The following is a 13,138-nucleotide window of genomic DNA, read 5'->3' on the forward strand; positions in this document are numbered from 1 at the left end:
GGCATTGCCCTACGGATGGTTCTTTTCTGCTTAATAATAATAAAAATAATAGTGCTTATTTATACTGCTCGCATAGGACTGTAAAGTCCCTTTACTCCAGCAGTAGGCTACTACTATAAAAGAACCATCCATAAGGGGCATTGCGCTACGGATGGTTCTTTTCTGCTTAATGCTGTTTATTAGATACAGGGAACTATAATAAAGTAATAATGAAGGTCTTATACTCCCGAAATCGAAAAGGACAGGATAGGGGAAAGCCAGCCGTTCCGAGAACGAACCTTGTCTGATTAGGATAAAGTTCGCTCCGGGCGGGAATCCGCGACCTACTGCTTACATGGCAGATGCGCTACCCTCCAAGCTAACTAGACTTAATGAGTCGTAATTTATTTGCCCATTCGAAAAGTACGTCCCTCATTATCCTCATTAAATAAGCGAGAAGAGATGTACAAATACATACGAGTATGTATGTAATAGTCTCCAATCAGCTGATGGGTCAACACAGGAACCCCTTTTGTTGAGTAATTGTTGGCTTTACGATAATTGACAACTAAAAATGTTGTTAGGGACACCACAAAGTAACACATTTGTAATCGAATCCTTTATCTATTACAAAAATCTAGTCCAAACCCTTCTGAATGACTAACGAGCACTTCACCAATGAACCAATCGTATGTTGCAAGCACATGTAAACCACAATCAAGTTCTCGGATTGTTTAGATCTAGTAGTGACTGACCATGATATCATTCATCACCTCAGTGAATCCAATGGCCATCGACAAACCACGTGAATCAGTCAAAGCCAAGTTATTTCATAATCCCATGCTGTTCAAGATCATATCACAAGAGGCAAATGATAACATACATAGCAGTATTATAAGAGCCAAGATAACATAACAGCCATAAGATTATGGTTATCGACAAGTATAACTCACAATGGATACCATGTAATGTGAAGTAAAGGTGAAATGACTACAGCCAATACCTTCATATACCATGGCAATCCATAGCATAGTAACTAGACTTGAAATAAAGTTAATGCATATGCAACATAAGCAGTTAGATTTTGAAACATGTGAAGTGTGAACCCCCATTTTATTGTTTAAATTAAAAAATTGGATAGCACTGGGATCGAACCCAGACCCTCTAGAGGAGAAGTAAATCTTACCTGGGTAGGGGAGGTAGGTGTGGTGGGAGAGTCGGGCAAAATCTTGCTGTTGGGGGAGGAGGAACCTGAAAACACAGAAGGAAGACAAAAAGCCAATTAGAATTAAAAAGACTTTAATTATTAAATTATTATAGGCTCCGGAGTGGAAGGTAACCACTAGGCGAGGTTAAATAAGGTAAAACCATATTTTACCTAAATAAAGTTAAATTTGCTTATTTTGTAGAACTGTATTACTGCGGAGGTAAAGGGATTTTTCAGTCCCATCCTAGCAGTATAATAACTGAGATATAGGTACCTACATATTTTAAAATGGTAAGTCACAGCAGTACACGTGTATGTGTACAATATGTACTACAGTCTACATGTTACAGTGAGTAAACACACTATGTAGTATAGGGCACTAAAGGGTGAGTGAGAGGAAGTAGACATGACTGCTCATCCATGAACCCAGGACTCCGAGCTCCAGAGTCAACTACACATCCGCGGACAACACCAGAATCAAACATGGTACAGCCTACATAATACTATCAATTTTCTCTAAAAATAAAACATAAAAAAACCAAATTGTAGATGTGAGATAAGAACCCTCCCGACTTGTAGATCCCCCCTGAACCAATTCAAACAGGAATAATTCAAACAGGAGAGAACTTTTAATGTTTCCGAATGCTTCTGTTCGATTCTGTGGTCCAAACAACTCCAAACTGAGATCAAATTTGGCAGAGTTGCTCCAAGATTCTATTGGGACTTTTGGAGCTTCCTTCACGTAAACTCAGAATTTTAGGAAACAGTCTGTAAGTTCCTGAACAAAATCCAAATGACGCCTCTTTCGTGCATACTTCTCGTGCACCATCTAATTTTCGTGGCCTCAAACTCATGAAATATCGATCGGTCAACATCTAATTGGGCCTATCAAGGAGATAAACATCAGATCGAACATCAAAATCATCAGATCAATCATAAGAGCCGCAAAATTCGCAATAACCAACGCTCAATAACATGCTATGCGTCACAAAAACCCAAAATTCGAAAGAAGAAAAAATCTCAAACACGATTCCTCGGCAAAACCTACAATCAAAATTAATTTGCTTAAAAAAAAAAGAATACAGAAAAAATGCTTTAAATGCGAGATCTCTTTAATAAATTGGTACTTTGGTTCAAGTTTTGGAGAGAGCCAAAACACCGTGTTTCGGGGTAGGGTATAATATGTTGGTGACGCCCACCGAATCAAAATTGTGCAGTTTTATGTACGCACCATCCTGGAGTTCTGCATCTCGAGAATTATAGATGGGAAACCTGGATAACTGGGAAAAAAATCGTGGCCCTTTCTTTTTTTTTTTACTAAAAAAAAACCTGTTTAAATAGGGAAATCGAGCCTCTATAAGTGAGAATGACTTTTTCTAGATACTCAGTCCGGAGCCTCTGTAAGTGGGAAAGGTTGCCATTTTCCTACGTCCGTCCCGAGCCTTCTGCGGACCTCTGTAAGTGGGAAATTGTTGGAAACTAGTAACCCTTAATGACATATTCCTCTTCCTCCAAACCAGTGTTCACATTTGCCTCTATAAGTGGGAATAGGAAAATGGCAACCTCCATTCACAAATGGGAAAATTTTTGATCATCCAAAAAGGAGTTGCAATTTTTTTCATTGCAATTTTTTTCATTAGTGAAATCTCTGATTAAAGTCATTGGTAAAATCTACCATAAGTCTGTGTGACTATTAAGGTCTCATTGTCAACCCTGTTCTTTCCCGGCCCCATTTGAGATTTTTGGTTTGACTATATGTATCTAAAAAAATTGTCGGTCCCTTGGATTCCCACTTAGGCAGGTTCGACTGTGTTATTTTACCTTTACGTTAGGTTTGGCTCTATCGGCCACAGATAAATCTTGGGTGAAAGTTTTTATGTGTTTTTGATATACGTGTTTTTTTTCGGTTTGTTTTCATTTCTGGTTTGTAAATTTGTGTGTGTGAGTAAGTGGATATCGTGTGTGTATTGGTCAGGTAGATCTCGGTTATCTTGTTCGAGGAGATTGCTACGAGTAGATGACTATTTATTAGTAAATCGATTTGTTAGTGCTGGATGGCCGAAGGAGTCGATGGGGATACAGGCGTCTTAATCCTGGAATCTCCATCTTCTTTGGCCGCTTCTTCATTCGAGTCGATTTTTTGTCTTGTCTGAACATCCTACCGATTATTTCGCCCGATTGGGCTATTTTCTCCAACCCTCATTAAATTTTATGAATATCCTACTGATTCTCAAGTAGCAAAAAAGCATCAATTCCAAACATCTGATTCTCAAGTTAATCAAGTTATACATAAGTCTATAACTGAGCTATAAAGATTAGGTAGTTCTTTTAGAATAGAATAGAATAGAATATACCTTGTTTATCCTGCTGGGATAGGACTGGAGCAAACAACTCAAAAAACTTGTGATCAATCATAGTGGATAATTATTTGATCATGTTATTCGTGATAAGTCTGATAACTCTGATAAGGAAATGGCAAAGTGTGTCAGGAGTGTCAGCCAATCAAATAGTGTTCGACCTCCAAAAAAAATTTGGTTGGTTGAACCCAAACCACGGATTACATCACGTGATCGTACCATACTGTCTGAGCTGAATGTCCTAGACAAATCTATCCAAATAATATATAATCTGTGTAAAATCTAACCAAATAATGTATAATAATTTTGTGATGTGCCCAAGTTTAACCGAAATAAGATTTTGGGGAAGATTTGTAAAGATGTAATTTGTTGAACAAATTGGTTTTTTGTCTGGGCGAATTTGTGTTTTTTTATTTACCATCTATCATTCTAACCGAAATAAGATTTTAAGGAAGATTTGTAAAGATGTAATTTGTTGAACAAATTGGTTTTTTGTCTGGGCGAATTTGTTTTTTTTTTTTTTACCATCAAACATTCATCGTAATGATGAGGAAATAAACAAATAATTACCCCAAAAAAGATTATTTAACAAAACATACCCTCTTTTTTTTTTTTTTTTTTTTTGGTTTCATGAGCTGCTTGCTTGGGTGTGCTTCTCCGGCCCCCTCAGGCTGGACGAAGGTAATCTGAGGTGTAGCTTGTCCTCGAATGGAGAGTGAAAGCCCCGTCAGTAAAAACCTTGCGCTGTGTCCACACATAGTCGACGGCCGTCGATCGGTGTCGACTAAAACCGACGATACTGCCTCGACAATATAGATTCACCTCGGTCGATCTACGGTCGTCGACTATGGGTGGAGTTGAGGACAGACCCAGCTGTAGCAGTTATACAGTGACGTTAAAATCTCTATCAAACTGTCCCAAAGTCCGTCACTGCACACAATAGTGTTGGTTTTAGTGAATGTTCGGTTAGCCGCGAGCCATTTCAGATTATGTATCTTTTCTTTATTAATTCTTCTCTTAACAGTCGAACGATCGTTAACTGTTAAGAGCTATATGCTGCTCATTCTCGTAGTCCTGAGAACCGCAGCTTTGCCAAGTGTGTCAAGCAATGTCCAGCCAATGTTGCCTTCTTTAGGTTTATTATTATTATTATTATTATTATTATTATTATTATTATTTTTTTTTTTATCAGTATTGTACTATCTGTGGGTTTCTATTACGAGGTTTGAAGTTAATTATTTCTTGTGGTATTGGTTTCACTTTCAAAGAGTTCTTTTTTTTTCTGGTTTGCTCTTTGTTTTTATTGTCCTGGAGTATTCTATTGTGTGAATGTTCGTCCTGTAGGTCTGCGGTACTGTAAACGTTTCCTGTTTGTGGTGCTAAGTCTTTTCCTGCCTCGGTGGCGTTCGAAAAGCAAGATTAAGATACGAAAGAGGCATAACTACTATGAAAAAGAGTAACAAGAACCTAAAACTGAACCGACACAGTTCAAACGCTTCGCGCTATTGGTGCAAATTAATAAAAAACTAATCCGATGCAAAATTAGCATTTAAAAGTTACAATGTTGCCTGAGAACAAACACTTCACGAGAGTACTGAATGTCAGATCTAACACCTCTGAAAGCAACACCGCTTTGAAGGTAACACATCTAAAGCGTTCGTTAACCCATGATAGCCGAGGCATATATTAAAGTCACACCAAACTAGACAAAACCCTCCTCTCTTTTTCGCTGATATCTCAGTCGTTCCAGGTCAGTGTGGATTGAGGATTTGTCCATCAGTTAGAAAACAAAATTTCCAACTATTTTCAATATTATTTGACATGTTTACTCAGTACTGGTCCGGAGTTAGAAGCAGTTCAAATTTAGCAAGATCCTTTTTTCTTGTTACGCCGTCTCCAAACGAAGATTGGCGATCATCTTGGCAGTTTCTTTTCTGCATTTAAGTTCGTTGAATATCCAACGGGGAACAAAAGTTCGGCTCTTATGGGTTAACATTAACACCGCTTTGGTCTGACATTTCTGGACTAAACTGTTCGCTAATCTGACTGATTTCTTCGTCCAAATGCCACAGACCCGGGTGTCCCGGGTTCAACAGCCTGGTCAGTAGCCAGTCCGTGGGCATTTGCCCGGGTGGTTGTCATGGAAACACGGATCTAATACCCCGAGGAACGGGACATGATGTAATGAGAACTCCCAGTAGAGGGACCAGTGACGTGGATCGGACATAGACTGTGGGAGTAAAGCGACTTTTCAGTCTCATTCTTGCAGTAGGTATAAACGCGATATATTATTTTCTATTATTTTCCGCCTAAGCCCACGTCCTGTAAAAAAAAATACGCTTTGCAAAAGTTATGACGTAATATTATAGAAGAAAAACCTTTGAAATCCCTACATAACCATTATAATGGTTGTCGTGACGTCAAAATTTTGCGAAATGTGAAGTGCAAAGTTTGAAAAGTTGCTTTCAGGAATGCACCCCTTATAAATGACTTTGTACAAGCGCTAGAAGAATTTGACTATATTCTATGCTAGAAACAGATATCGAAACAAATATCGAACTCGAATGACGGAAATGGCTTCAGAATTCAGATAGATCGGAGATTGAGATTCGTATCATAGGATAAGATGAAAGATGGTCATAAATAATTCAATTCGTGAAAGTTCCTCTATGATGAGATGTTGATGGCTGTAATCTTATTAAAAAAAGTGTTAACTGGCTAGAATCGATATTTTTTTCCCTCTCTCGTCAACTTTAGTCTAACTACTACAGTGGAGAACAAAAATTCGGGTACAGTACAGATGGATTTTGGAAATTTTAATTAGTATTTAATAAAGTGGGATTTTGGAGCATGTTTTTTCAAAGAGGTTCGATAGATGACACTATAGTATAAGTACTGAGGTCTTGTCGTCCCGAAATCGGTATTTATTAAAGTGGGATTTTGGAGCATGTTTTTTCAAAGAGGTTCGATAGATGACACTATAGTATAAGTACTGAGGTCTTGTCGTCCCGAAATCGAACAGAAAAGGAAGACAGGATAGGAGAAAGCCAGCAGTTCCAAGAACAAACCTTGTGTGTTTAGGATAAAATCCGTCCCGGGATCAAACCCGCGACCTGGCGTTTTCAAGGCAGACGCGCTACACTCCAAGCTAACAAGCTAACTAGGCTGGCTGCTGTTAGAGTAATTAATGGAAATTGGAAATCCAAAATATCCCGAATTTTTTGCACTCCAGTGTACAGGGAATATTTTGCAGACTGGCTGATATTACTGATAAAGTTCTCTCTCTCTCTCTTTACAAAAAATGGTTCATTTTTTTATGACTAGCCAATAAATAGTGAGACAGTTTGCAAGCTGTTATCAGCTGTATATTACTTCCTATCACAGATTAAGTTAGATAAGCTATCAGCTGATTTGCAGGGCCGTTCGCGGGGGGGGGGGGGGGCTTTCGGCGTCCCGGGTTCAACAGCCTGGTCAGGAGCCAGTCCGTGGGCATTTGCCCGGGTAGTTGTCATGGAAACACGGATCTAATACCTCGAGGAACGGGACATGATGTAATGAGAACTCCCAGTAGAGGGACCAGTGACGTGGATCGGACATAGACTGTGGGAGTAAAGGGACTTTTTGGCGAAACCTGGCGGTGTTACCCCGTAAACGTATGTATTTACGCCGGTAGAATTAGGTAGGTATCTGCCATCCAGGTCCCAACTTTTTAGCATAGAACATACCCTGCTTATACTGCCAGAATGAGACTGAAAAGTCCCTTTACTCCCGCAGTCTAAACAAGGTCTTATGTTTGGTTTTTAAGGCTTAAACAAGGTTCTCAAGAGATTTGATAGAGGGAACTAAAAGAACTATAACAACGGACGTCTTATCGTCTCGAAACCGATGACAGTTGGAAGGCTGGATAGGAGAAAGCCAACTATTCCGAGAACGAAACTTATCTGTGTAGTCTGAAGGTAACACATCCAAAGCGTTCGTTAACCCATGAGAGCCGAGGCCTACATTAAAGTCACACCAAACTAGACAAAACCCTCCTCTCTTTTTCGCTGATATCTCAGTCGTTCCAGGTCAGAGTGGATTGGGGATTTGTCCATCAGTTAGAAAACAAAATTTCCAACTATTTTCAATATTATTTGACATGTTTACTCAGGAACTAGACGTTAAAGAAGAAGAATAACCAGAAGTTGAAATAGATAATAAAGAAGAAGCGGTCATAGAAGAAAGAAATATAAAAGGAGGAAAAGATAAAAGCAAAACGACTGTATGTAGCTATTTCTGTTTGTGGCATTTCTGGATCTTGCGACTTCATGAGACTACTACTTCACCGTTCCGGTCTTAAGAAATCCAAGTTTCGGACAAGATAGTTTTTGACCTACCCTGTAGTTGGAGTTGAGACTGTAACCAAGAACCAAGTCTATTTTGTACCTACCTGATGTGGCTTGCATATCGTACTGGCATTATGTAACCGAGTAGTCTATACTGAGAGACAACACTCAAACCTGGGCGATGATTTATCGGCAGACCACTGGCGAAACCTGGCGGTGTTACCCCGTAAACGTATGTATTTACGCCACTGCGGTAGAATTAGGTAGGTATCTGCCATCCAGGTCTCAACTTTTTAGCATAGAACATACCCTGCTTATACTAGAATAGAATAGAATATGTTTTATTTGCACATAAAATACATTGAAGTACATTGTACAATGGTCAATTTCTATATAAAATTCATATAATTTTACTCAGTACTGGTCCGGAGTTAGAAGCAGTTCAAATTTAGCAAGATCCTTTTTTCTTGTTACGCCGTCTCCGAATGAAGGTTGGCGATCATCTTGGCAGTTTCTTCTCTGGATTTAAGTTCGTTGAATATCCAACGTGGAACAAAAGTTCGGCTCTTATGAGTTAACATTTACACCGCTTTGGTCTGACATTTCTGGACTAAACTGTTCGCTAATCTGACTGATCTCTTCGTCCAAATGCCACGGACCCGGGTGTCCCGGGTTCAACAGCCTGGCCAGGAGCCAGTCCGTGGGCATTTGCCCGGGTGGTTGTCATGGAAACACGGATCTAATACCCCGAGAAACGGGACATGAGACATGATGTAATGAGAACTCCCAGTAGAGGGACCAGTGACGTGGATCGGACATAGACTGTGGGAGTAAAGGGACTCATTCTTGCAGTAGGTATAAAACGCGGTATATTATTTTCTATTATTTTCCGCCTAAGCCCACGTTCTGTAAAAAAAAAATACACTTTGCAAAAGTTATGACGTAATATTATAGAAGAAAAACCTTTGAAATCCCTACATAACCATTATAATGGTTGTTGTGACGTCAAAAATTTGCGAAATGTGAAGTGCAAAGTTTGAAAAGTTGCTTTCAGGAATGCACCCCTTATAAATGACTTTGTACAAGCTTTCTGATAGTCTCTGTTTTTTTGGGGGTTTGAACTCTGTTTTTTGGACGTTGCACGCTGTTTTGGATCACAGTGATGTTTCCTGGACCGCCATAACGTCAAGAGATAAGATGGTTCCAGTGACTCCTCTTCCACACCAATCAGTGACCCGAAGCCTCCGTGGTCCGTCGCCACTGACGGCTAATTCTAGTAAAACATGCACAGTTAAACTCTGTTTTTTTGGGAGTTTGAACTCTGTTTTTTGGACGTTGCACGTTGTTTTGGATCACAGTGACGTTTCCTGGACCGCCATAACGTCAAGAGATAAGATGGTTCGAGCGACTCCTCTTCCACACCAATCAGTGACCCGAAGCCTCCGTGGTCCGTCGCCACTGACGGCTAATTCTAGTAAAACATGCACAGTTAAATTCCGTTTTAAGACGTTGTTTTGGGGGTTTGAACTCTTTTTTGGACGTTGCACGCTGTTTTGGATCACAGTGATGTTTCCTGGACTGCCATAACGTCAAGAGATAAGATGGTTCCAGCGACTCCTCTTCCACTCCAATCAGTGACCCGAAGCCTCCGTGACCCGTCGCCACTGACGGCTAATTCTAGTAAAACATGCACAGTTAAAATCCACACTCGCAAAGCTACCAATTAAACTACACAACAGTTATGATTAGCTTTGCCGCGGTTCTGACGCTGGGTTCACCAACATGTCTTAGGCCAGCCACTCACTATCAGGTAGACCTGACAGGCGGACCTGATCAGGTGTACCTGTCGTTAGGTCTACCTGATAGTGAGTGGCAGGCCAATAATAGTTTAGAACGGAGAACTTATCAGGTGTACCTGATAGAACCGCCACACAATCATCAGATCTGTCAGGTGTCAGTTGAAACTGCAAATTTCCATCAGGTATCAGTTCTCCATCAGTTCGCCCGATAGACAGACATATTAAGTATTGCTGCCACTACACCTGATCAGGATAGTGTGTGTGCTCATCAGGTAGACCTGACCGGCGGACCTGATCAGGTGTACCTGATAGTGAGTGGCTGGCCTTAGTTCACAAACATGTTGCACCTAGCTGGAGACTTGCCCTGTTCTGAGTAAAACTGAATGTGAGGTTCTAGGCTAGTTTGCTAGCTTCTCAGTAGTTCATCTCCACAGAATCGCGTATCTCAAATGTGTAACTCAAAACATGGATACCCTGGAGCACCGATATTTTTGGCAGGTATGTCACAGAGTGTTTGCGCCCAAAACAATGTCACACCTGATCCAAGTATAAATTAGGGCATATTACCAACAAGGTATATGAGTAGCAAAAGGATATAACAAAAACTGATGGTGGATTTCACCAATCACTTAATGAGAGATTTCACAAATGGGAAATTTTTTGATCATCCAAAAAGGAGTTTTTAAAAACTCCTGTTCGGATCATTAAAAACTCCTTTTTAGATCATTGCAATTTTTTTCATTAGTGAAATCTCTGATTAAAGTCATTGGTAAAATCTATCATAAGTCTGTGTGACTATTAAGGTCTCATTGTCAACCCTGTTCTTTCCCGGCCCCATTTGAGATTTTTGGTTTGACTATATGTATCTCGAAACAAGTAGCCACTTACTTTGGTTGACGAACACCTGGTAAAACTGTGACAGGTAGGTGAGAATGGAGAGCCGATCAGGGACGGCATATTCGACCATGTCCTCGGCATCTAGCACGGACCTTTGGGGACAACGAAGAAGGCAAAATCCTGTGCTTGTACTTCAGTACAAACTATATCTTTCAGGAATAGGACACTAGAAGTTTTTACAGTTTTCGAATGCTCTTCTACGTGGGACACCCTGTAGAGAAACTTGCTGGTACGTTATATTCACGTCTCATGTCCACGCATTGTCATGGCCATTGTCAGGTACTCTCTTGCATCTAGCAGGGCCGGAATGCCCAGGTGTCGCTCGGCGGTGCGGAAGGCCAGTTCGTTATTGCTGTAAATGTTGCGCTGGTCGAGTGAAGCGAAGTCGCTGTGGACAGAAGAGAGGAAAGCGACGGGTTAGATGAAATCCACAGACGGATAGATGAAAGGAAGATGAGAAAGGAGTAGGTCCTTTAGAGAAACATTAAAGTGGTGCCATATTAAACTGTTGAGAGCCAGACTAGTTAGCTTGGAAGGTACCGCGTCTGCCTTGTATGAGAAAGGAGTAAGTCCTTTAGAGAAACATTAAAGTGGTCCCATATTAAACTGTTGAGAGCCAGACTAGTTAGTTTGGAAGGTACCGCGTCTGCCTTGTAAGCGCTAGGCCGCGGGTTTGATTCTCGCCCGGGGCGGATTTTATCCTGAAGGGATAAGGTTCATTCTCTGAACGACTGGCTTTCTCCTATCCTGTCTTCCTACTCTCTTCGATTTCAGGACGATAAGCGCAGTTACAGTTCCCTCTATCAAAACCTCTTGAAAAAAAAAGATCCTACATTTCTAGTCTTGTCCTAACAAGAAGGTTTCTCACGTTTTCTCCAAATGGCTAACGCCAATCCTTCCAAAGATAGCGCGCCTGAAACTCATACCAGTAATGCACCATCAGAAAATAATTAAATGATAATGAACAAGCAATTAATGCATGCAAGAAACCCCGGCGCGTATTTTCCCGCCCGGAGCGGTTTTTATCCTGAAGGGATAAGGTTCATTCTTTGAACGACTGGCTTTCTCCTATCCTGTCTTCCTACTCTCTTCGATTTCAGGACGATATCAAAACCTCTTGAAAAAAAAAAAAAGATCCTACATTTCCTTTCCAGTCTTGCCCTAACAAGAAGGTTTCTCATGTTTTCTCCAAATGGCTAACGCCAATCCTTCCAAAGATAGCGAGCGCGCCTGAAACTTATACCAGTAATGCACCATCAGAAAATAATTAAATGATAATGAACAAGCAATTAATGCATGCAAGAAACCCCGATGCATTCCTAATTGCAAACCAAGTCTGCAACATGTTGCACAAATTTCAGTGCCGTGTCGTGAGACTTTCAAAAGACGAAACCGCCGTCTCTCAGACGGTCTGTCAGACCTAGATCTGTCAGACGAACTGAGCTTGAGTGGCGGGAATCGGAGTTCCGGAACGCAGTCACTCAATTGGCCATCCGACACCCTAGTTTTTTTTTCTCACTGCAAAATTTCATCAGTAAAATTTTTCTTCAAATAATTGATCTCAAGGGTAAGGTAAATCCTTGACAAATCGAGTGTGTCTCAAGGCATGTGATGTGTTCCAATCCACTCGATCTACTCTCTTTTTATTTGCGAATATACTTGGGCAAGTTCGTTGACATCATTATCATTATGAGTATCATTATTATCATCATCAACATTATCTTCACCATCAACTTGTATGAGTGTTCCTTACGTGTGTTGGGATGTATTTTGGTTGCTTTGGTACATACTAAACGGGATAGATGAAAGGAAGATGAGAAAGGATTAGGTCCTTTAGAGAAACATTAAAGTGGTGCCATATTAAACTGTTGAGAGCCAGACTAGTTAGCTTGGAAGGTACCGCGTCTGCCTTGTAAGCGCTAGGCCGCGGGTTTGATTCCCGCCCGGGGCGGATTTTATCCTGAAGGGATTAAGGTTCATTCTCTGAACAACTAGCTTTCTCCTATCCTGTCTTCCTACTCTCTTCGATTTCAGGACGATATCAAAACCTCTTAGAAAAAAAAAAGATCCTACATTTCGAGTCTTGCCCTAACAAGAAGGTTTCTCACGTTTTCTCCAAATGGCTAACGCCAATCCTTCCAAAGATAGCGAGCGCGCCTGAAACTCATACCAGTAATGCACCATCAGAAAATAATTAAATGATAATGAACAAGCAATTAATGCATGCAAGAAACCCCGATGCATTCCTAATTGGAAACCAAGTCTTCAACATGTTGCACAAATTTCAGTGCCGCGTCGTGAGACTGAGACTTTCAAAAGACGAAACCGCGGTCTCTCAGACGGTCTGACAGACCTAGATCTGTCAGACGAACTGAGCTTGAGTGGCGGAATCGGAGTTTCGGAACGCAGTCACTCGATTGGGCATCCGACACCCTAGTTTTTTTTTCTCACTGCAAAATTTCATCAGTAAAATTTTTCTTCAAATAATTGATCTCAAGGGTAAGGTAAATCTATAACAAACCCTTTAGTAGGTGAGGGTTTTTTGGCTACTACGATTAGGGAAAAGGGACTTAG

General features: G+C 40.6%; 1 long non-coding RNA gene across 1 annotated transcript; it reads right to left on the reverse strand.

Moving 5' to 3' along the window:
* Positions 1-1,184: 1,184 nt before the first annotated feature.
* Positions 1,185-10,651, reverse strand: LOC113470488. Its single transcript, XR_003393529.1, has 2 exons — positions 10,556-10,651; positions 1,185-1,230 (listed from the first exon to the last, which is right to left on the reverse strand). It is a non-coding gene; the product is annotated as an uncharacterized LOC113470488 (long non-coding RNA).
* Between the last annotated feature and the right edge of the window lie 2,487 nt (positions 10,652-13,138).

Source organism: Diaphorina citri, unplaced genomic scaffold (genome assembly GCF_000475195.1).
Source record: "Diaphorina citri unplaced genomic scaffold, Diaci psyllid genome assembly version 1.1 scaffold1626, whole genome shotgun sequence".
Lineage (NCBI taxonomy): Eukaryota > Metazoa > Arthropoda > Insecta > Hemiptera > Psyllidae > Diaphorina > Diaphorina citri.